The sequence below is a fragment of the Nyctibius grandis genome, chromosome 3 (genome assembly GCF_013368605.1).
Source record: "Nyctibius grandis isolate bNycGra1 chromosome 3, bNycGra1.pri, whole genome shotgun sequence".
NCBI classification, from domain to species: domain Eukaryota; kingdom Metazoa; phylum Chordata; class Aves; order Nyctibiiformes; family Nyctibiidae; genus Nyctibius; species Nyctibius grandis.
Genome location: NC_090660.1, coordinates 36,286,411 through 36,311,186, shown reverse-complemented (window position 1 = coordinate 36,311,186; position 24,776 = coordinate 36,286,411). Strand labels below are relative to the sequence as shown.

The window sequence follows — 24,776 nt, the reverse complement described above, 5'->3', positions numbered from 1 at the left end:
CACTAGACCATGCTTGGTCACAACAATATCAACACAACTAACAAACACAGAGAGATTTATTTATTTGAACACACAGAAGGAGATTAGAAAGGTTTATCACAGTGCCTTTAGAATCCCATAAGGAAAGAGAAGTTAATTTAAATATATATATCTCAGATACGAATGACTGTTTTCTTACAGTATATTTAAATAGAGTTTCTGGGCCTCTGGATGGCGGTGGAAGGAAGAAGCAGCTTTTTTGTGAGCTACTGAATGTCCCGTATGAGGAAGGATACAGCCAAGGGACAGAGCAAGGTGTGGCAGCCCAGAGTTGGGGTCCTGCATCGAGTGCAGTCAACCAAGACCCACATTTTCTGGTGTTCTCATTTTAGGGCCAGGCACTAACCAGCCTCAGAGGTTGCAGAGAAGACCTTTCTAGGCACTGGCCAGGGGAGGACTGGACACCCGTACCAGCTTCCTGCAAAGGTACTGAGGTAACCAAGGACCAGACCTGAAAGCAGAAACCTGCCTGCAACGACGCTGAAAGAGAGAGCAATTAATAAACCCTTTATTTACTTCCTGTCTTCCCTTATCTTCAAGCTTTCCATTAATTGCTTCAGCTGTTAAAAATAGTTAGATTTGATCAAAATTAGAAAAGGAGTTTTCTGGATTTTTTTACAGGGAGCTCATCACAGAAGGTCTAGGGAAGATCCACCCCAAAACTCTGGCCAACTCATTGCACAGGAATACAAAATAATTACTGGATTGAGAGGGGTAACTGAAGAATCCCAAGAGAAGAGCTAGAAAGTAACATGAGCTCCTCTCTCACCATGAAATAACCCAGTGTCAAATCACAAGGAACGAAGAAAAAAGCCTTCCCAGGACAGGGAAACAAGAAAACATTTACCAAAGGGCAGGTGAAAGTACAGGGTTGTCCTACCTCACCACTATGGAGTAAGTGGACTCTTCGATGGGTTAAAAACTGGCTGGATGGCCGAGCCCAGAGAGTGGTGGTGAATGGGGGCAAAGTCCAACTGGCGGCCGGTCACTAGCGGTGTTCCCCAGGGGCTCAGTTCTGGGGCCGGTGCTGTTCAATATCTTTATAGATGATCTAGACGTAGGGATTGAGTGCACCCTCAGTAAATTTGCAGATGACACCAAGCTGGGCGGGAGTGTCGATCTGCTGGAGGGTAGGAAGGCCCTACAGAGGGATCTGGACAGGTTAGATAGATGGGCCGAGACCAACGGCATGAGGTTCAACAAGAACAAGTGCCGGGTCTTACACTTGGGCCACAACAACCCCATGCAGCGCTACAGGCTGGGGGAAGAGTGGTTAGAAAGCGGCCCGGTGGAAAGAGACCTGGGGGTGCTGATCGACAGACGGCTAAACATGAGCCAGCAGTGTGCCCAGGTGGCCAAGAAGGCCAATGGCATCCTGGCCTCTATTAAGGATAGTGTAGCCAGCTGGTCTAGGGAAGCGATCGTCCCTCTGTACTTGGCACTGGTGAGGCAGCACCTTGAGTACTGTGTCCAGTTCTGGGCCCCGCACTTCAAGAAAGATGTTGAGGTGTTGGAACAAGTCCAGAGGAGGGCGACTAAGCTGGTGAAGGGTCTGGAGGGTCTGACCTATGAGGAACGGCTGAGGGAGCTAGGGTTGTTTAGCCTGGAGAAGAGGAGGCTCAGAGGTGACCTTATTGCAGTCTACAACTACCTGAAGGGAGGTTGTAGCGGAGTGGGAGTCGGCCTCTTCTCCCAGGCAACTACCGATAGGACAAGAGGACATAGCCTCAAGCTTCACCAGGGGAGGTTCAGGTTGGACATTAGGAAGCATTTCTTCTCAGAAAGGGTCATTAGACATTGGAATGGGCTGCCCAGGGAGGTGGTGGAGCCACCATCTCTGGATGTGTTTAAGAAAAGACTGGACATGGCACTTAGTGCCATGGTGTAGTTGACATGGTGGTGTCAGGGCAATGGTTGGACTCGATGATCCCTGAGGTCTCTTCCAACCTGACTGATTCTGTGATTCTGTGAAGTGACCATCCACTCAGAGAAGCCAGCCCAGAAGCAGAGAAACTGCCTCCACTGAGCCCACCCAGGCAGGCTGCTCTGGACCTTTGCATGTCAACACCCCGCTGGGGGTCCTTTTGTAACTGGCTCCAAGTTCACAAATATTGTAAGCCCCAGATGCGTTGTGCTACTAGATACAAAATCCAGTCTGACAGCCAAGCAGTCTCAGACTGACCTGCCAAACAGAAGAAGTTTCATTCCGCTGGGTTTGGCAAAACAAACTGACGTGTCCTTTGCATGCCTCTATCTACCAAAAGGCAACTGTGACAACGGTGGTGTAAATGTATGTCCCTGCTGCAAAGGCCACGTTGGGAAGAGAAGAATATTTAAACACCATACCTCCAGTCAATCTTCTGCCACAGGTGGCAGCCAATGACTCTTTGAAGGGGTAAGCAAGGGTCTGAAACAGCCAGTGACTCAAGGAAAGGAAATTACAACCCTTTATGACATGCAAGAATTTTTCTTTCTGCTCTTTTTAACACTAGGAAAGAAAAATCAATGAGAATCTATCTTTGATGAATTAACTCTTTTAACTTCCCATCAAAGTCAGGGGTTCCCAGTAGCTGTTCAGGAAAGCATGACAACCAGCCATACTTCTTATCTGGCAGTCAATACCAAAACTTCGTCACCCAGCTTCCTATCACTGCTTTATATACGCAAGAATACACATAGTCATTGATTATTCTGGATTAGCTGCATTGGAAATATTGCAGAAGAGCTCATTATAATTAGCAAGAGATAGAGCGTGACTTTTGAGTTAGTCCACACCACTATGCTTTGCACTGTTTGCCATCTGAAAGAAAAGTTCATCCTCTGGAGAGAGGGAAAGGGTAGAGGGAGGAGGTCAAGTTGTATTTCAAACATGTTCCATTTTTCTCTTTCCTTTTTATCCCCTTGGGAAAGAGTAAGTCATCAAATAAGGTGACAAAAGTTTTCACTCTGACTCCTGGGGATTAAAGAAAGCAAAGAACCTCCAAGCACAGCCCTCTGATATTAACAACAGTATTACTGCTCTGTATCTTTCCACTTACAAAGGATATTATTAACCTATGCTAATTCAAAATACACTGTTTAGAGAAGACAGACTAAATACTACTCTGGGAAACTTTTTCCCACTAGCTCAGGGTATCTAATGAAATGTTAATTTATTCAAAGTAATGCCAAAAGGCAAACTACTAATTAGATAAATGTTCTGCTGTCACTATGGAGATTAGGAGATTTGCCCACAATTTCCAATTATACTCCATAATTAGGGAAAAGGAACTGTGCTTTATTAATGTCTTATGACTTTAGTGTAGAAAAAGCACGATGAGAACAGGAAGTACTTCATGTACAAAATGAAGAAGAATAGTACATTCTACCTGCTTTCATCTCATCTCCATAGTTTCAGTTGAACATAGTATTCATTCAGGCTTTAAAGCACTGTGCATTATACACTGTATCCATTAATAGGAGTTAGGCTAATGGGAGAAACGGCAACATCTTTTATTTCCATTACTTAACACCGAGTCTTGCTAAAAACATTTTTTCTTCTCTTCATGTGTACACACAGATGGAAGGGAGCAAAACACCACTTCTTTTAAAAAGAGCGTAAGTATTAAGGCAATTAACTCTAAAATCCTCCTTATATAGGATCACTTTGCTTCCAAGCTTCACTTGGTCACATATTTTAAAAAAAGGGAAGCCACCTTATGAAGTATTTTTAATTAGTAAATCGCCTGCCTTTTTCAGCACAAAGGATAGCTGATGTTAACTCATTAGTGCTTATTAGTAACAATTCAGGACATTGGTCTCTCCCCTCTGCTCAATGTTAATCCTGTATTTATCTGCTATGCATCACTTCTGTCTCTGGAGACCCTCACAAATGGCCCCATCCAGTTCATTCATGATATGCTCTTCCCATTGATCATAATTCACATTAAAATCCTTATTAACAGACATCTTCTCTTAGGACAGTCAAAAGGCAGAATCTATAAAGACAGTATTTCAATAAACATTTAACTGAGCTGTTTTCCATAATCACGAACAAGACTGCTATTCAACTTTTTAGAAATTAATTCCATTTATTTCACTTTGTTCTTCACAATTCTGTTTAACTCTTCAGTATTCCTTACCGGTACCAAAATTCAGATCTGCATTTTGTTGTTATTAAACTGCATAACTCTTTTATACTACTGCCACAAGGGCAGATTCTCCAAGATCTTTTCATAAGCTTACAAACCCATTTGTTCTAAAATCTGTCTTGCCGGTCCCTTCAAATCATCTATCATTTTTTGTATCACACTTTTCTATATTGATCAGAAAGCCAAAAGATTGATACAAGTCATTTAAATGCAACTCATCCTGTAGATTTACAGCAATTTTCCATACCTTCCTATAGTCACATTAAAAGAATACTACAGGTATCATGGAAACATCAGCAGGGAGACACACCATGAAATGGGACAAGTGTAATGCTACTTCTACAAGTCAAAGACAGGTTCACTCCATTCTCAGTCTTCTGCAAGACTTCAAGTTTTTAAATTTTAGCTTAAGCATCAAATGATTATATAAGCCTCTGTAAAGCTATAAAAAACTATGTATGCATTTCAATTACATTCTCATCTTCTCAAATTAACAGTTTCTTGAGAAAAGAGCTTTTGCAAGGGCATGTAGTGATAGGGCAAGGGGTAACCATTTTAAACTGAAAGAGGGTAGATTTAGATTAGATCTTAGGAAGAAATTCTATACTGTGAGGATGGTGAGACACTGGAACAGGTTGCCCACAGAAGCTGTGGATGCCCCCTCCCTGGAAGTGTTCAAGGCCAGGCTGGATGTGGCTTTGAGCAACCTGGTCTAGTGGAAGGCGTCCCTGCCCATGGCAGGGGGGTTGGAACTAGATGATCGTGAAGGCCCCTTCCAACCCAAACCATCCTGTGATTCTAAAATATCCAGAGCATATTTTTCATTCCCTATGGATATTCCCAAATTCTCTTGTCTCTTTGAAGAGTGGGTCTATCTAGGAGTAGTCTCTTTCACAAGAGTGGAGGAACAAAAGCTAAGGTATATGCAACAGTCACCAAAACAAGTGTTTTAGCTAGTGTCACCAGCTGTGGATGGTCAGAGCTATCAGCAACTATCCTCCCACTGGGTTTACATGAAGGAAGCAAGGAGAATGAGACTGTCATGCAAGTCTTCCTCACTAAATATTTAACTCATGTGCTAATTACCACCTTCAGTTTCATACTGAAACCTCATTGAAACGTTAAGATCTGTACTCTGTCATGACAAGACAGGTATCAAGAAGTAGAGGTACTTAGGTGCTGATTCACTGATCTATAGCTGTCTAGTTTAGACAAGAGGAGAACCTGGAAAAGGCATCTTAAGCAGCACTGACCTCACTAGCTCTTTGTTGATTTTCCATAATTGACCAGAAACAGAAACAGTGAGAGAACCAGATGTTTCTATAAGACAGCCTGAAATGCATGTAGAGCTACTATATTAAACCAGTTTTTCTGTAGTAAATGTTCCAAAACAGAAACCAAGAGATGTTTGGGCTTTCTTGCATCATAGCTGGTATCCACACAGTAGTAACTGACCCACACGATCCAGCCATCATAGTACCTATGCTCCAACCATGACAGTCACGAATGGAAAACCAAAAAAGCATCATGCACACAACATGGACCTGAACATCACCATCCCAACAGTTTCATGTATGCACATATATGGATATATATATGCATGTATTTTTCCCTGCAGTTTTGAAAAAAGTAACAATTGACTGAATTTGAGGGTCAGATCCCTGAATCAAAAGTTGAGCCCTCAGAGGAGAAGGAACAGTTTTGTCCCAGAAGCCAGAGCCAAACAAGTGCAGATAAACACCAGAACTTCAGGACAGCAGCATGCGCTGTCTGCAACCACAACATACTTTTCTCTCCTGCAGATTCCCTCTTCATTCACTTCCTAAACATCTTAAGGAAATGAGACAGGTCACACACATTGTTGTGCAGGTGTTCTCAGAGCAGAATCACACTGTGCTTTCAATAAGACAAGGCATGAAGAATTAAGAAGCATGTGATCATATCACTAATGCCCGACTCATAATGTCCGTGTCCCAGTGGGGGGGAAAAAAAGAAATCAAGGTTACATTCACAATTTTTATTTTGTGTACCATAAATGTTTGTCTTAAGTCTTGTAATCGTCTCCACATAAGTACTTAAGAATAGGTTTTTTAAACAGTGAAACAGAATGATAGTTTCGGCACAAGAAATTTTACTGATGCCCTTGTGAGTCATCACCACAGTTAGAAACTCTTTAAATAACCCTGAAAGAGTTTTCCCACAGAAGAATGGAAATGTAAGAAAATGTAAGGGTAATGTAAGAAAAATGAACAGGAAGTACATAAAAAGACCACAGGATTATTACAAGCAATAACTACACTATTATAAGTTTATAGTTACACTGTTATAAGTTTAACTCTAAAAAGTTGTACACAACCACGCAAAAGCAAAAAAACCTTCCGATTAAACAGTTAAAGCAGAGCTTCCTACTCCCTCATCCTTTGCCGTTTAACCCATTACAAAGTGAAACTGTACCATACAACAAGAGAAGGGTGTCCTGGCTTCAATTATAACCAGAAACAGGCACAGCAAGGGCAGAGCTGCAAAGCTCAGGCTTTGCCTGCCTGGGGTGTTTTCCCCACCTCACCAGCACCCAGAGAGCCCTCAGCGGCAATGCACCCGTCTGCCACGTAAACACACACAGGTTGGAAAGTTAAACAACCAACTCATGCTCATGTTCCTTATAGGCTGCCAGAAAATCAAGAACATAGGGCAGAAGCTCGCTTTGTCTTCTTTTGTCGCAGGTAAGCAAATCCAGCTAGCAGTGCCCAGTCCCTCAACCTGTAGGGCCAAAATAATTTATACTACAAGGCTATAAAGCTTAAGAAGGCTCAAAATAGTTTGACAGTGGTACACCAGTGATGACTTTTTTCTCGTTTCAAGCACTGACCCACAGAAAGAGGAAACACCCATTTCTCTTCATAAAGAAGACCTTGTTGCTGTGCAACAGGAAAGCTCCCCAGTTCTCTGAATTTCAGAGTTGAAGCACATCACCAAAAGGATCAAGGAACAGCAGAGGGGAAAAAAGAACAGCATCAAGAAAAGGTGACCACCAGCCAGTTACCTGATGCCAATAAACGACCACTGACACTTTCAGAAACTAGCTGAATGAAAGAAAAAAAAACCCAACAACTGAGTTCAGTCATTTTCATCTACTGCCTTTAGCTTCCTACAATCCAAGAGAAACACCTAAAACCAGAGGGTGAGGGGTGTGAGGAAAGAACAAAATGTCTGCTTCCAACACACGCAACCCACACATCCACCCTCCGACCACGTACTGCTACCAGCCCTCCTTGCACATGCTTGTGAGTGCTCCACGTGCACACCAGTCTTCTCACTCGAAAAGCCCAGTGGGTAAATAATTCAACTCAGAGGCAACACGCACCTTACCATGCCAACAGAAGCTCCTGCAAGTCTGTTTTCTCCTCTTCCAGAAGGCTTTGCTAGATGAGCACACATCCAAAGTGGACTTTCCTTTGGCTGGTTTTAGCTTCTTTGTCCCAAGGCAGCAGTAGGTTGGCAAAGGTTAAGGGGGGGGAAATGCCAGAGCCACCCTCCCGCTTTTTCAAAAAGCACAGCAGAGCCACAAGACATCAGAAAAGCTTCTCCTTCCCTGTTTGTTCAAAGACCACAGAACTGTATTTTTCTAAAACAATCATGGAGAGCTGCTCTTTCCTCACTCCCAATCCCCCTGCCCCAAGAAACCAGTCAGAAGAACATATTTTGGATAAGTGGCTTTTCACATCTCCCCTAAATGCCAAGAAGGTGTTACCAAGTCAGCAGCCAGTGTGTGCAAAGATAGAGCCAAACGTCCTCATGATTTTATCTTCCATTTAAATAAAGGTAGGCACCATTCAAAAATTCAGTTCAGATAGCACTCAAGGATCACATTCATAGGATGAAGGGCTCCCTACATGACCAGATAGGAGGATACGCTTGTTTACTGGTGTTACTATAAATCACCGGAGTCACTTGACTTCGCAGCCACTAGCTGAAAGTACAACTGACTGTCACCAGATTTCCAGTATTTCTACCTGGAGCTACTGGATGATTATTTTGCTCATTTGGTTGCTTCCAAAACTACAGGGAAAAGGAATGAGAAAGAAAGGGAGAGATTAGAGTAATCCAGTATCAAGCTGCAGAAATAAAAATCCCTCTTGAATTCTAGCTTCTGGCACAGACTCAGAAAATCCTTATCTTACTCAAATGTCTCAGTTCATCTTTCATTTAAACATTATTGGCTGGTAATTTTTCTCATTAGTGTTGGCGTGCTCCTTATTCACCTCCACGATGCTTTGCAGAGTAGGGTTGATAAAAAGCAAAGTTCTGTTACGCTCAGTTTTTCCTTTCTAAATCCAAAGCCTTGTTTTCCTTTACACATCACAAGCCTGACACATTTGCACACTCCAGCTACGCAGTTTTTAAACATGCTTCCTTCTGGTTCGGCTGTTTCTAGTGCAACTATGATCCTGTTACCAAGGCCAACAAATGCCAGTTTTCCCTCTGCATTGCCATCTCCTCCCCTTCTTTACTAAAACCAATTCTACTCAAGGAAAAAAAAATAAAAAAACCACCAAAAAAACCCAAACCACCAGTTCTGTCTGCTTACCAGCCCAAACATATTCCATATTTCTAAGCAAACTGCACAAACTGATTTGTGCAAATAAATATTTAATACTTTACCATGCAAGGCCAAGTTTCAGTCTGAGAATGACCATGCTACATCCAGAAGGCCTCATATTTTAACACTTTTTAAATTTTTTGAGTTGCAGATCAGCAGATGCAAGTTTTCTGCACCTGCACATGGTTGGCCCTTTAAAATGTAACAGGATTGCTGTCCCTGTTAGTTCTCACAAAGTAAGGAAAAAAGGGAATGGTCTAATTGCATCCCACAGACCACAGCCAACCTATCAGAATAATTATCTGGCTTCAGAGCCATCACTGACTGCCTTCTCACAGAGTGCCTCAGTCTCTCCCTTCTCCTGTGAGTAGGTGCTACCTGGTCTGTGCCATGGTTATGCATGTTCCAGTCATCATCATTTGGGGCAACACAATGGAGAAAGACCAAAGCATCTAGCCCAGGAGTGACGTCACATGACCCACCTCAGGTAAAAAGCTTGACATTAATGACCAGGTGGCCAAGAAGGCCAATGGCATCCTGGCCTCTATTAAGAATAGTGTAGCCAGCCGGTCTAGGGAAGTGATCGTCCCTCTGTACTCAGCACTGGTGAGGCCGCACCTTGAATATTGTGTCCAGTTCTGGACCCCGCACTTCAAGAAAGATGTTGAGGTGTTGGAACAAGTCCAGAGGAGGGTGACCAAGCTGGTGAAGGGTATGACCTATGAGGAACAGCTGAGGGGGCTGGGGTTGTTTACCCTGGAGAAGAGGAGGCTCAGAAGTGACCTTATTGCAGTCTACAACTACCTGAAGGGAGGTTGTAGCGGAGTGGGAGTCGGCCTCTTCTCCCAGGCAACTACCGATAGGACAAGAGGACATAGCCTCAAGCTTCACCAGGGGAGGTTCAGGTTGAACATTAGGAAGCATTTCTTCTCAGAAAGGGTCATTAGACTTTGGAACAGACTGCCCGGGGAGGTGGTGGAGCCACCATCTCTGGATGTGTTTAAGAAAAGACTGGACATGGCACTTAGTGCCATGGTCTAGTTGACATGGTGGTGTCAGGGCAATGGTTGGACTCAATGATCCCAGAGGTCTCTTCCAACCTGATTGATTCTGTGATTCTGAGATGAAAGGAAAGCAAGTAATCTGTATGTAAGCCAAATGTTAGTGCCCAGAATTAAGTATACTCTTAAAAACTGCTCTCATCTTCAAGTATAATAGCAACCCAACATACAATCACTGTGTCTTGATCTAACAGTCCCTATGCTCCAAGAAGCTCCATTGCAATTCCTTAAAACAAAACGATACTCCTCCCCACACTTTTTTTTTCTTTTTAAATACAGTTTTGTAACTCACAGTCTTTTCTTAAAAATTCTTTAAAAATTGCAATAAACCCAATACTTCTATGAGCTCAGACTTTTAAAAGTAAGGTCAGGCACATGCTCTATATAGAAGGCTGCTTATGGAGAAGGCAGCTGTGCCACCTTCAGCCATCCATGCTCAGAAAAGTCAGCAAGGTTTCTGAACTCCAGCAAACTTGCTTTTCCATACTCATTTAGAGGTTGGAGGAAAAAAAAAAAAACAAACTGATTTGCTAGATCTGTGACTTAACATTATAAGAAGTAATTCAGCAGGTACAAGAGTATTCCCCAATTTTGCAGCTCTTCAGTAATGATTAGCATAGCTTGTAGGAGTAATTATTAATGCTAATGCACCTCTGGTTTATTTTTAGCACTGTAATTGCCATTGTCAAACTACTTCACAAACTTTGTACACTTTGAGGAGCTTATGTGCAGTTGCATTGACGGAGCCGTGCCTACACACAAGGTATAGTCCAAAGTTTTGCACAATCAGGCGTAGGGTTGTCGGAGCACAATTGCTTTAAAAATTGCTAATCTGACACGAAAACGCTAGTATTCTGAATGTAGTCTGCACTCCTAATGTGAAACAGCAGCTTTTATCTCTGGTCTTGTAGACGCCACAAAATACTCCTGGGGTCAGGTAATACAGTGCATGAAGTGAAACATTAATGCCACATTAGATCCTCAAGAGCTACTGGAACAATACACTGCCAATAAAAATATTCTGCTGAAATAACAAAGACACTGAAAACAAACACAGAAAGCTGTTATACCAATATCAGGGGTTTGACTTAAGAGTAACAGAAGGAAGTTCAGAGTTCAAAATTCTGAAACTGCTCTTTCGGGGGGCTCTGAAATACACGCAACACACCACAGCAAAAATGTAACGCATAGATACCTACCTGTTGCTACTTTTAGACAATTATGTCACTGACTCGCAGACCTTTTGCTTCATGATTTCCTTTAACACCGTGCTCCACAGGGAACAGTTCAGAGTTTACCAGAGTATCTGTGTCCAAATATGACACCGTGGCTTCCAACAGCAGCCACACGGGCATTGTTAGAAAGCACGAGTGCTCAAAATGTCAACAGCCACGGAATAAGAAAGCCAAACAAATTCATCTAGAGATAGGGGTTACTGCAATGTTTAATTTAAACTTTTAAAAGCTAACTGAAAACACTAAAAATAATTGTATTTCTGCATAAAAGCTATGCAGAATTCCATGCTGCATGGGGAACTAACACACATTCTTTCTCCCCCACTTAATTCAATTATTTTAAGTTAAATTTGAGATGACATGCAAACCAAATGCAACAGTAGAACTTCGCGAAGTCAAATTGTTTAGACCAAAAACTCTCCAGTTCTTTAACCCAAAAAACCTACTGCATTTTCTAGGTTTCCCATAGTAAACACAATGAACCTACAGGATGAGAATAACCTAACCTCTGCATCCTGTCATTAACTTTTTGGCACCTAGATTCTTCCATTCCCTTTCCCCATCTGTATTCAGCTTTTTCTAACTAAGACAACAAAGGGCTAGCTCTTTCCACTTTTGTGGTTAGGTACATCTTCAGCTGAACAGAAAGGAGAGGGGCCATAAAACCAGGATCCTTTATGTGGAAGTATATACAGCTTTTTGGTTGATACACAGGGGATGTCTACAGCTGACACGCTATCATTACCATTTGGCTGGAATTACTGTGAAGGTATTCAAGGAAATGGAAATAATCTCTAAGAAGAAGACAGGTCAAGAAAAGGGAGAGGAGGAGGGAAAGAATTAACTTCAATGGAGTTTATCATCTGAGGAGTCTTTTGTTCAGTGTGTGTATGTATGTATAGGAAAAAAAAAAAAGAGTTAAAAATCTCAGAAATTATTCTTTTAAAGGTAAGAAGTAGTCCAGAAAAGCAAAAATCATACTTATTTTGTGGCAAACAATTCCAGCTGGCTTCTTTTGTATTTCTGTTAATATAAAAACTGTGAAGTACTTCATTGAAAAAGAACAAGCTATTAGTATCCTCCCTCCACCTTGTCTGAACAATTAAAAGACACAGGTTGTTCTAAGGATTTCACCATCACTACTCCATCTGCATTTGGGAAACCACAGCTTGCTCACTACCCTATCACAAAACTAAAATACTGGACTCCCGCAGAACCGCCCGCACCATTTAAAGCCGCACAGCAAGCACACAGTAAGCAACAAACGCAACCCATCTTCAGCAGTGGTGGTTTCATTGACACAGTGGCTAAGCACCCACTAGACAATATTCCACAAAAAGTAAGACACCGATCCCTAACCTAACATGCAGATTGCATTTCCACCCACATGACTCACACCTGCACCCTTTTAAAAATAATGCAGCTGAAACATCAGTCCTGAGGTAAGCTGTACCTAAAAATCAGTATTTGAGAGAAGAGCTTATTTGTATCTATGATCCCTCCTCTACAAAAAAATCAAAAGTAAAAAGTAGAGACAAGATACCAGGCCATCTGGAAACCCAGAGCAGGGAGGTTTTGGGTAAAACAAGACAGCTTCAGGGGGAGAGGAATGGGTAGTAGTCCTGAAACGACTGCAGTTCTGGCAAAATTCACAAACTTCTGAGGGCCAAAGCAGAGGAAATTAGGAGTTGATGAGAGTCAAATATAGAGTCAGTAAAAGAAACAGGAAGCTCGGGGTAAATTGTCTTTTGTTATAACCAAAATTTCACTCAGAGGCTTCTGGTTACTTATTTGAAAGCTAAAAAAAAAAAAAAAAAAAAAAAAAAAAAATCAAACCAAAACACTAGCACAAACCCATGGGTTAAGATACAGGAAAATACACTAAACACATTCACACCAAAGGTTTGTATGGAATACAAAAGAAAATAAAGCATAGCAGGATTACCAAAGAGAACACCATACACTTGTCAACAGAATCATTTTTCAGACACAGCCTGAATCTTGGAGGTTTATATGAAAGATTTTGCCTACTAACGATATTCTAATGACTACAGCCATCAACTCTTCCTAATACTTAGACTGCCTCTTAAAGGCTTTGTGTTTTCAAAACCAAACATCAGTTGGGAAGTCATTAAAAGAGCGTGATTAAAAAGTTTAAGAGAATGAAACTCAATACAAGAACACTGAAAAAATGGTGAAAGTACATGTACCCTGCAGACTCTCTCCTTAACTACTACTTCCAGATTTTATAAAAGCACGAGGGATCTAAAGTCAGATTTTCTACCCTTGAGCAGAATTTATTTGGCACTTATGCTTCATCATTTTATTTTTTTTTAATCATCCATTTCTTCCTTGTTTGATTAGCTGCCAAGCAGCTTCAACCCCCAGCTTTAAAACAGTTGTCTGGACTAGAACAGGCAAACAAAAGAGAACCTCTGCATTCATTAGGATCACATCTGAACAATACTGAAACAGAAAACCACACTCTCCAACTCAGTAAAATATAAGTTTGTAAGGAAAGAATGAATGCAGCATTACCAGCCATATCTCAACAATATTCATTCCCTGCTTACACTCTGATCATCACCCTGTTTCAAAGGGCATAGAGAGAAAATTACTAGAAACAAATGGCTTTAGTAATAAACTCCTGATCTATTTTCCTTGGCAGCAGACAGGCTCTAAATAGTATCAGCAAGGACAAGGCAATGCCATAAAAGAACAAAAAGACTGAGATAGTTTGGGAAAAAGCAAGAAAGGATCATGGTACTCAAGAACAAAAAAAAAGCGAATTATCCTCTTAGCCTTTTTCAGAACAAAGGAATAAGTAAATGAAAGAAATACAAAACTGTTAAAAGTGAGCCTTAAATACAGTACATAATGGGCCAATAATGCTTATAATTAGAGTTCAAAGCTTAGAGATCAAATGCAATTAAATACTACTAGGAAAAGGAAGGCTAATTTCTTGTAATTAAGAGCATGTAAAACACGTATGTTTCAAGACATCAGCCATCCAGTATCTATTATTTAAATTGGTCCATCAGGGTGGTACTCGAGTATCCCTCTAAACCATCTGGTATTAGCTACTGTAGATCGCTGCCATAGTTATCACTTTCTTCTATGCACAGAAGCACCAAAATGTACCTGTACTTTGCTATAAAAGCTCATATAAACCAATCCACTTGTTTTCAGTGCTTGCTCCCAATATTCTAAAAAAATATTCAAATAACCAAAATAAAACACAAATAGCGGTTTTGATAGATAACATGGGTCAAACCCACTAAGACTGAACATGGTCTTCTGCAGTACTTGATTAATTAAACTTACAGATGTCTAGCTTGTCAATTCCAAATGGATTTGCCTGCAGAAAAGATGCTGGGAATGTTCACAGACACCTACAGACCAAACGTACACGGCACCTTTGTGTACCTAAATGCTGTCATTGGCCATGCTGGCACTTGTCAACTTTAGAGCCAATAGCCTCATGTATGTACTCCAGTCCTCTGTCCAGCAGTTGCAACAACTTTGTTGTGGTTACTTTTAACTTAAATCACTGACAACCTACCTCATGACAAATGGTTGGGTTTCCTTGCAATGCAGCTGGCCATCAAGTTGTAAAAACAGCCCAGGAGCAGCTGGTTGGAAGTGTCTGATGCTGACGTGCCACCAAAGCCAATGTATTATGGAACTACAAACCCCTACATATCCGAGAATTAGTGAGGAAGAGGAAGACGCTGTGGACATCTTTTGAAGACTAAGCTGTCAAAATTATTTTGGAGATGACTAAGTGGATTGGTGGAATCTGGCCCTTAGGAGTATGCTCTAAGGAGCTGGCCTAGACTGCACACAGCTCTCTATTCCCAAATCAACTGGTGTAACATTTTGTACCATAGATAAGCCTTGATAACCATTTCGTTGAATTCAAGTGCTCCTCACAGCCGCCTGTAGCAAAATAATTTGGAATACCTTATCACATACACATATGTCCTGAAGCTGTACGGACCAGTTGGTTAGGTATTTCCCAGAAGGTGCAGGAACACCATACTCCTGCACTTCACAAAACTAGGGACTTCCCAACTCTGTGATGGAAGAATATTCTTTGGCAAAAAAAACCCAAAACTCAATAAAGACACTGATTTATGTTTTTGAGTTGAATGAGAATGTGGATGTAGTTTATAAAGGGAACGTGGCTGCATGTAGAGGAGACACCTTTAATACTAAATGTTGAAAAGAGTTTGAAGGTTTTCACATGGAGAAACATGCCCAATACCTGCAATTTGGAACAAAGCTAGGAGTAAATTTAAAGCAGCGGGAAGAGTCACACTTCCCACAGCAGAATCAACCCTAAGGTGGTTAACCCACAGTCAAACAGCAAGCTTTTGGCACATTCAGAAAGAGCAAATGTTCTCCCAAGCCTTAGATCAAGGCATTTGTCACAAGCTCATCCCTCCTCTCCAAATATGGCCTTTTGGCACTTGATGCATTCTCAGAAGTCTGGAAACAAAAGTATATGCTTTCTTCTGACACAAGAAATAATTATATACTACCTTATCCTAGAAAAAAGCATCATGTTAACTAATAACAGTGAACAAAATAGGTTTCCCTTCCACAAAGTAGCTTTAATCTCATTAAAAAGTACCTGCCTCAAACAAAATGTAAACCCCTCCTCTCTGATAAAAACAGCACGCATTTTGAGCGACTAGTAGGAAGGGGAGAGACAGGTATGTCTCTCGCTTTCCATATTCCCTTTCTAATCACGATACTCTCTTTTCACTGACTTAAAAAAACCCAGTAGCACAACCCTAAAACACAGAAACAAGTAAACAACACATTCAAGAAAAAAAAGCATAACCATTACTCTCTCTCTCCAGTATCGATTTTACTATGAATTACAGCAAGAACTGATTTATTTTCAGTATAACCTTAACTGCTATTACACCACAAAAACATAACTGAGCTTTACCTCGGAGCTGTAGCTATTCATCCTTCCAGTTTCATTCACTACAGGCCAATGTCTCACACAGCTTACACACTCCAGCGACAGCTAGCTATAATCAAAAACTCTGAAACATGAAGCACAAAGCTCTGTTTTATTCATGGTACTTTTGTCTGCCCATTAATTTGAAAGCAATTCTTACAGTGGGAAGAGTAGCTTGGCTTGGTTAAGCTGCCATCTTATACTACACCGTAAAAGGACAGAGGCAAAACTCTTAAGTAAAGAAAAAAAAAAACAAACAGAAAAACAATCGCAGTTTGCAAAGCATCAAGGTCTTTGGTGCCATTCTAAGCTCACAATGTATCCACCGGTGTAACCTTATCGGCTCCACAGGGATGATGTCATCTTCTCCAACAGCCTGTCAGTGAAATAAGAAACAGGTCCCTTCAACACGCAAGAAGGACCAAACATTTGTTTGGTTTTCAGTGCTCAAACACTCCCCTGTTGCTAAACTAGCCCTGCTCTATTTAAAAGGGAAAAAAAAAAAAAAAAAAGGACTGAGTTTTGGGGATGTATTCAAAAGGCAGTCTGTGAAAGAGGAAAGAGTTTTGAAATTCTCCACAGGCGCTTTGCTGTTGTAGTTGGTTGGTGCATGGCCATGGCAACCCTGGGCACCCTGGGGCATCCGTGTGGCCATGGAGACCCACGCTTCTCCTGCCTCCGGTCCCTCTGGCTGAGCTTTCACCTTCCAGAGCAAAAAAAATAAATTAAAAAAAAAAAAAAAAAAAAAGGAGGCAAGAGGCAACATTGAAGCCTGTCCTGGCAGTGGTCCAAAGGAAAAAACCCAAACAAAACACAAGCCAACAACAAAGATCCACAGATTGGAAAACTGCTGACAACCTAAGTAGTAGGAAGTTTCTGATGATCCAAAAGCCATTGTGAATCCCAATTAAAAAGAAAACAACAGCTATGGTTGTTCAGCTTGGCCAAGCAAGGAATAGCTGACTCAATCATACTAAACCAGGAGAGGAATGCACCTTTTCATCATGCATGAAGAAGGTTCAGAGTAAGAAATTAAAAATACACTTTTCCCCTCCACAAAAAAAAAAAAAAAAAAAAAAAAAAAAGAGAAAAAAATCAGAAAGCATTTTCTCTAAGCGTTACTTCAGTGCAAAGAGCAACATGCATATGAAGACATTCCTACTCTTTCTTCCTTTTTTGAAAATGATACTTTAATTTCTATAGCAGCAGTATTTCAGGTTGGGTTTTTTGTGTTCTTTTTTTCTGAAGCATTTCATTACTCTTCACTGGTAGAGCAAATGTCCCGCTAGCTTTTATGTTTAAAGACATGCTTCAAACAGTTTTCAGGTTATTTGGGTTTAGACACAGAAATAAGCCCCAGATGTTTCACTGAGGTGTTTTCCACCAGGAAATTCATGGCCCTTCCAGATGTCTCAGATATCTAATAGTCCAAACTTATTCTTCCAACATGACAGCCATGAGGATTTTCTTTCCAACAAGTTGCTTATGGGATTATTATAAATGTATTCATAGGTTATGGGTGCAGACAGCACCACATGGATTTAGGATCATTTAATGGAATGAGCAGCAATTAAGTCTTCCTAATCCTTGCATCTCAGAAGTATCTTGCATGTTCTCTATCCTTGCTTGGCATACCAAGGCAGGCAAAATTTGACAGAATGAATATAATTTAAAAAATACACAATCTCTATTTGCAATTACATGAAGCAGGTCAAAAGAAGGGCTTGTTTCCATTTCTATAAGACTTGTAAATTACTATTTTGAGTAGACAGTCTTACTGTATCTTTAATGATGTGAAGACCTATAAATTATCTTTTAAGTAATAAGATGCATAATCCCTGATGGTCATGATTTTTCAGCAGCCAGTATGTTGTGTCTCTCTCTGTACCTCCTCATCAATAGGTAACTTTCCAATGTCTTGTAGGCAGTAACTTCTGCCTCTTTCTCCCCACCAGGACAGGGACTAACTACATTTGCTAACATTGTCTCTGTACTGCAGTTATCGGCCATCGTACCTCTCAAATTGTTTAACGTGTTAACATGATCCAGTTAAGCTATCAGCAAGTGTTCCTGACATTCAGGCCTCAGAGCTCCTACTTCTATTTCAGACCTGAGTAAAGGCTCACATACCCATTTAAGAAAAGAATACTACTTACTTCTCTTTGCAGTTTTGGTTTTTGCTTATTTTAGACTTTTTTTTTTCCTCAGAGAGTGGCAGAAGAATTCTAAGCAAGAAATGCTGGAAAGAAAAACTAATATCACATGCTTTTTCTTAAATAGGAAATATGTCAGCTGCCATCTTGAGCAGCACTATATAAGACTGGGTTCACAGGTTTATTCAACATACTCTTGTCTCATTATTCTGGTGGCAACGTCTCCCACTCCTCATAGATATATAGGCACAATTCCCAAAGAAGATACTGGGACTCCACACGGCCACCTGTAGGGACAGACAGATTCTGTGTGCACAGATGTCTCAGATTGCCAAAAACATACACTGGGAAATACCAAGCAGGAAAAGATGAGGGTCCTGATTTACAGGGAGCAAACAAAAAAGTAAGTGTTCTCCCTCACTGGAATGAGAGTCAGATCTCATCATAACCATGGCTGTACACTGACTTCTCATTCTCACCATAAACCCAGCTCTTCCACAAATCTGCATACACAGTCGTCTTCTATACCTCCCGAGTCTCAGAGCAAAGTAGAGAGCTCTGGCAATCTAGCTTACAAGGATTTCCTTGGAGTATGTAATTTTGTTTAGCTCTGAAGGCAGCTTGTTCTTGCCTAAATTAGCTGTTTTCCCTGAACATATTCAGAGAAGGTAATCTTTAACAGAATGATTTTTAAAAAAAAAAAATAGACTAACTGTAAGAAGTAATCTCTTGAGCTGCACTAGTAAAAAATTTAAACATCTTGATTTTATGTTTATTGGGGCACAAAATACTTTTAGCACAAGAATGAAATCTATGGTACTTCTCTTTTACTCCCTTCTTTTCCAGTCAGACATAATGATTAAGATATGAAATTGCACTATGTTTAGAGCAACAAATTGCACTGATCAGCAACTGGATGAGTAACTGCAAGCTCTATGCACCAACAAAAAAGTTAATACACGTAATTCATTTGTCCTGACTGCCCTTCCAGAACCATATGAAAATATTGATTACTAGTGAATAAATATAGTCCTTCTTTAGAAACAACTTATTAAATAATCAGGGTAGGGGATTGTAAACAGCCTACAATATAGATCTGCAATCAATTTCTACTGTACTTTGCAATTGTTATATAAGTGGTAACCTTGTCCTTACACCGTAGGGGAACCACGACACAAAGTTCAGCGTTGCATACAAAAGTCAGCAATGCTGCAAGTACGTGACACACAGAAATCCTGCGAGTGAAGATTTGCTATTTAAGCTTATACAGTATCTGTGAACCCCAGCATTAGGCTCCCCCCGTTAGCTTTGACAATGCTAGTTTTCTTGTCTGTAGTAGACCAGGGGAGCAAAAATCCTCCTTTAGTGTTTGCAGTCTTGGCCGCCACAGGCACTGGATCCTAAGTTTCAGGACCTTTCCTGGTCTGTGCCTGCCTCCCTCCTCCTTACCCCTTTGCTATGCTCAACCTAGAAAGATTGCCTGTGACCACAGCCCTCAAAATGCCAGAAAAGCAGAGGCTAGTGGGCCCTGGCACAGACAGTCCCTGTCCCAAAAGCAACTTTCGCATCTTCAGTCTCACCACAAGCTCCCTGGGCAGACACCAGAGCAGCAACCACCTCAGTCTCTGCTAGGTGACAATCAAACTGAGTGAGGAATGGTGCCAGGCTACACAGGCACAGCTGGCCGCTCTCCTCCAGAAAGCTGGCAGCAAAGGGAAGGAGATGGCCCACGCGACAAGGGTGCAAGGCCACATCAAGCTAAGTAACACCTACATTTTTGTTTGGGCGGTTTTTAATTCATTTGAATTTTAGCAGACTCACTTCGTTGGCTTGCGTTTTGGTTTAAACACCTGATGTGGTCTCCAGCAACCTCCTGCCAGTTCTTATGGGAGAGGTGGTCAGAGGCCAGCCTGTACCACAGCCAGTGAGACCTAGGGCTCCTCTGGAGAACTAAAGCATCAGTGGATTAAAGATCTCAGCCATTGGGCATATGCAGTAACTTTTTCATCCCAACAGTACTGAGATGGTCTAGATTTTAAAGATATTTGTGAACCTTAATTGCCTTGTGAGATGTGGGGGGAGCAGGGTTCCCTGCTAAGCGAAGGCAACCATCCAAGCGAGAGTGACAGAATCAGCTCTCAGTCACTCAGTTTGCTGAGACACCAAACCAGAAAACTGAATCCATAAAACAACAACAAAGCTTACATAGCTTTAGGGCACAGAGGGTCACATTGCAGAAAGGCATATAAGAGCACCTCAGCATATAAATGAAAACATAAAACGTCAGGGGCTGACACAGGCATCCCTGCTTCCCTCCCGCTACAGCCTTGGTTGGAATTCAGCATCAGGTGACACAAGTCGCACTTCAGAACAGTGGTACATTTAGCACAAAATATTCACAAGATTCTTTTCACCAGTTACAGGTCTTTTTGGTACACTATGATCATCTTCCGAAGAGTGGAATCAAGTCATTCGATAATTTCCATTCCTGAAGGGTCAGCCCTGATTGCTTAACAAAGGTGTCACGATAACAAGCTGAGCCCCTTTGGCTGGAAAAGACATAGTGGCTGCCGAAACCTCAACAGGATGCTAAGAGAAAGGAATCTATATTCATTACTGCCTACGGTTAAACTTGTGCTGAGAGTACTTTTGGTTCACAAACCACTCTGCTGAGTTACCCTTAAACATTTCAAGCTTCACATAGCTCTATAATCTTCAGTAACATTTCATTTGCTTACAAACCTAAAACAATATAAAAAAAATGCAACAAATTCCATGCAAAGCTTATAGCAGTTACTGGCTGACTGTTACACAAGCCTAAATGATGGCTCGTGACAAAACCGCCATTCCAGTAGAAAGTAGGGTATATTTTTTTTCCAGGAAGGAGAAAAAGCAGAAGAACTATGAAGTTCAACAGACAAGTACAAACTATAAGCTGTTTAGTCTTACATTATGAAGACTGAATAATTTGACAGCATGATCAAGGCAGATTAACAAAGGGGTAACAGACGATGTAAGTACATAATCAGAAGAAAAAGCAGGATGAAGGATGCATATCAGCCGTGCTCAAAAGGCACTAAGTGTCCATTCAGTAATCAAATAATATCTGCAGTATGTTTGAAAGAAATACCTTGGTTTTGGATAATAAAACAATTACTGTAATTTACATAAGGATAGTGTTACCACAGAAACTTACTGCTTAAGCCGTTGCTTCACTATAAAGAGCTCTTGGAAAAATAACGTTCGCAAGTTTAGATGAGCCGCACATTAATGCCATACTCATGGCCCACTAGTCCACTGCATCTACTTCAGATGACTCAAACTTCCAAGAACAATGCCTTCTCTGACCCATATCTAGAAAACCTCAGTGGTGATAGCTAAGCAACTAGGAAAACGTCTTCCAAGTACCAGTCATCGATCACCATGCTACGGAGACACCCAGGAAAGTACCAAAATTACTTCTTGTAAGGCCTGGTGTCAAAGTAATAGCCAGCACTGTGCCACCAAGAGTATGGAGAAAATATTCTCACCTCTGACAACCGTCCCATAACAATCTGGTAAGTAAGATTAAAATTAACTAAAATACATTTGCATTGAGAGCACCTCACACATCAAGAGAGTCTCTCATTACATATGCCAACATGGTGTGTTCCTTCAACAAGAAGTATTTTTGCAAGCAAATCTCTTTCCATCATTCATTTTCTATGGTCTCTCCCAATATCTGAGGGTAGTTCAAAAACTCTTGTTCCCAAATCAAATGTTAAGATTAATGTGATATTTTTATTTAGGTTCCAATTTATATGTTCCTTCCTACCTTCTTCCAATTTAAATGACTTAAATTGCTATAGCAAAAATTTATACTGTTTTTTAAACTGAGTTCCTACTCATTAATCAATTCCAAATATCACTAGCGTTCTAATAGGAAACACAACAGTTAAAAGGCTCCTAAGCCCATTAAAAAAAAGCACATCCCAAAGGCAAGTCTCATTAACACCTTCCCTGTGTGAACTACATAATTCAACATGCCCAAACTAGGGTGATCACAGCCTGTGTCATATTGTCAAACATCATCACTGTCCTGGACATTGGATTTCTATTTTTGGAATGGTCCACTCCCATTTAACAGCCCTCTCCTGAGAGGTGAGAAATGGGAGATATAGGTCCCTTCGGGCAAAGGAGAAGACTCAATGTTGGCAAGAGCTCCATTTCCAAATCAATTGCTTAAGCACTTATTGACATTGCTATCATGACAGATTCTGTAAAACCTTTCATCCCAAAAACTTTTCCAACAAATATTCAACTAACTACTTTCAAATATATGAGGTTTACACTTGAGGAAAAAAATAGTCCATCTAGATACAGTTTTATTGCACTAACTGGGCATTTTTACTACATTGAACTAGTATATTAAAACCGTAACTTAAACATGTTTCATCTAAGATACATTAAAAACACACTGTTTTCTTCACAGCAAATTTAGACACTTGCCGCTATGGCACTGATGAGACATAAGTATTTTTCCTCCAGACCAATAAAACAGCTGGATACCAATTCATTTGTGAAATGAGTTGCAAAAGTTTTCTCAGGGGCTGGCTCAGCTGTAACACTTATTTCAGGGAAGCTGGAAAGACTTAGTATTTTTTCTTCTAAGCAATAGATATACTTCTTTAACCTTATTTTCACTTACAGAAGCTTGAGGAATTTAAAGATAGCAAAACAATTCCCCTGCCCCCAAATCATAAAATAACAGAGTAAGTACAAACCTATTTTCTCCTGGACAAGAACAAAACAAGGTGCCAATAAAAGCTTGATCATCAGCTTAGTACTTTGTTTGGTTTTGTACAGCTTTAGGAGACTATGCTAAGGGCACAATGTAACACCCAAAGGAGAACTGCATAAACAGAACATTAACTCCATAATCTGCCAGCAGCAACACTGGTATTTAAACTTTACGTCAATTTTGCCATAAGGAGACATTCTGCTGAGGAGCTTCTCCTGGAATCCCAGGCACCGCTCTCCTCCTCCCACCCACCCGCTCCTGCGCCCAAAAAGCCGATAGCCCACGCTCCAAAACCTCTTGTGTTTCTGGGAAGAAGGAATGGCTATTGTCCAAGAGTTAATACAGGAAACAGAACATTTATTTTGCATTCCCCATTCTGCCACAAATGTACGTGTGCGTCCAAGGGCAAGGTAGGCCTTGTCTGCATTACAAGGGTTTTGGTTTGTGTTTTGTTTTTTTTTTTTTTTCCTTTTGCACTACTGTAGTAACTCTACCAGTCCCATCTATCTGCATATAAAGGCTTCAAAACTTTAGCTCTCCTCAACTTTAAACAGAAGCTCTTCACTCATTGACCTCAAAAAATTACAAGATTTATGCTACCCTGTGCAAGCATCTCTGCAACTACCAGTACATGTTTCCCAACTGTAACTAACGAATATGGGCTAGAGTACACAAGGCTTTCAGTATTAGGTTGTAATATACAACTTAAACGTAATTTCATTACTAGCTTATCTTTTTGTTAGCACTGCAGGTTATGGCAGCACTCTTTTCATAGACAGCCCTCTAGAAATTGCTTGTGAGAACCAAAAAATTATAATACTACTATTTCTAGGTTTTAAATAAGCACTTTTCTTGAAAAACTACAGCCTCTCTCCAGGCTAGTTTTCTTCCACTGTTACCTACAGTGGAAGAAAGGAGCAGGCCCTGTTTACTTGAGACAGTTACTTGTACTTGTCCCATGCACAAAATACCCATCACCATGGTTTCATCCATCAAGAGTAACGAAGTAGTTATCATCAACGGCCAAAGTCTGTCTCCTTGAGGAGGCCAACTCACAGTGACCTGCAAACCACCACCACTTGTAAACTGAGCCTGCACCTCCTGCTACAGTGCGGGCTGCAATACTGAAAAACAGCAAGTGGAAGAATGAGAGATGGCACAAACATTGCTTTGCTACACAGGCCTTTGAAATTGCCCAAACACCTCAATGTGTTTGTATAAACATTCTGTGACTGGGGATTTGCACTCACCTCCCTTCTCCGTAACAAACTAAACACACTAATGAGCTTCCATAGCATCTGATTAAGTAAATAGGTTTTTCCATTTCCATTAGTAGCTCATAAAGACAGACAATAATATGAGCACCACTCAGGTCATTGCCCAGTGATGACAGCTTTATGATCAAGCCAAAATAGGTTCCTCTGCAACAGCAAATAGGAGAGTCAAATTCCCTGGTAGGACAGTCACAAGGTTACACAAGTATGCTGTTACAGGCTATGGTAAGAATACTCAGGCCAAATCACTCAAATACTCCCCCAAGCAGCTAATTACAATTTCTCACTACAAATCCTATCAATATTTAAAAGAGATACCTGAAAATAATCAAGGCTTACAGTTTGCTAGAACAGATTCTCCTGCAAAATGTCTTGACATGACACCTATTCACTAAGTTACAACTGACGAAGTACAGTCTACAATAGATACTAAACTTGGCTAACAGCCTCCTCATGACTGTATTCCTGTTTCTGGGCCAGGAAAACTTTATAGATTTCCTTTATAGAACAAAACTTCCCTCTTTTTCTT

At 40.8% G+C, this 24,776-nt stretch overlaps 1 protein-coding gene across 2 annotated transcripts in view; it reads right to left on the bottom strand.

The window, feature by feature from the left end:
- FHOD3 (formin homology 2 domain containing 3) overlaps nt 1-24,776 on the bottom strand; it is a 433,451-nt gene that overhangs the window by 395,579 nt on the left and 13,096 nt on the right. The window lies entirely within an intron of this gene.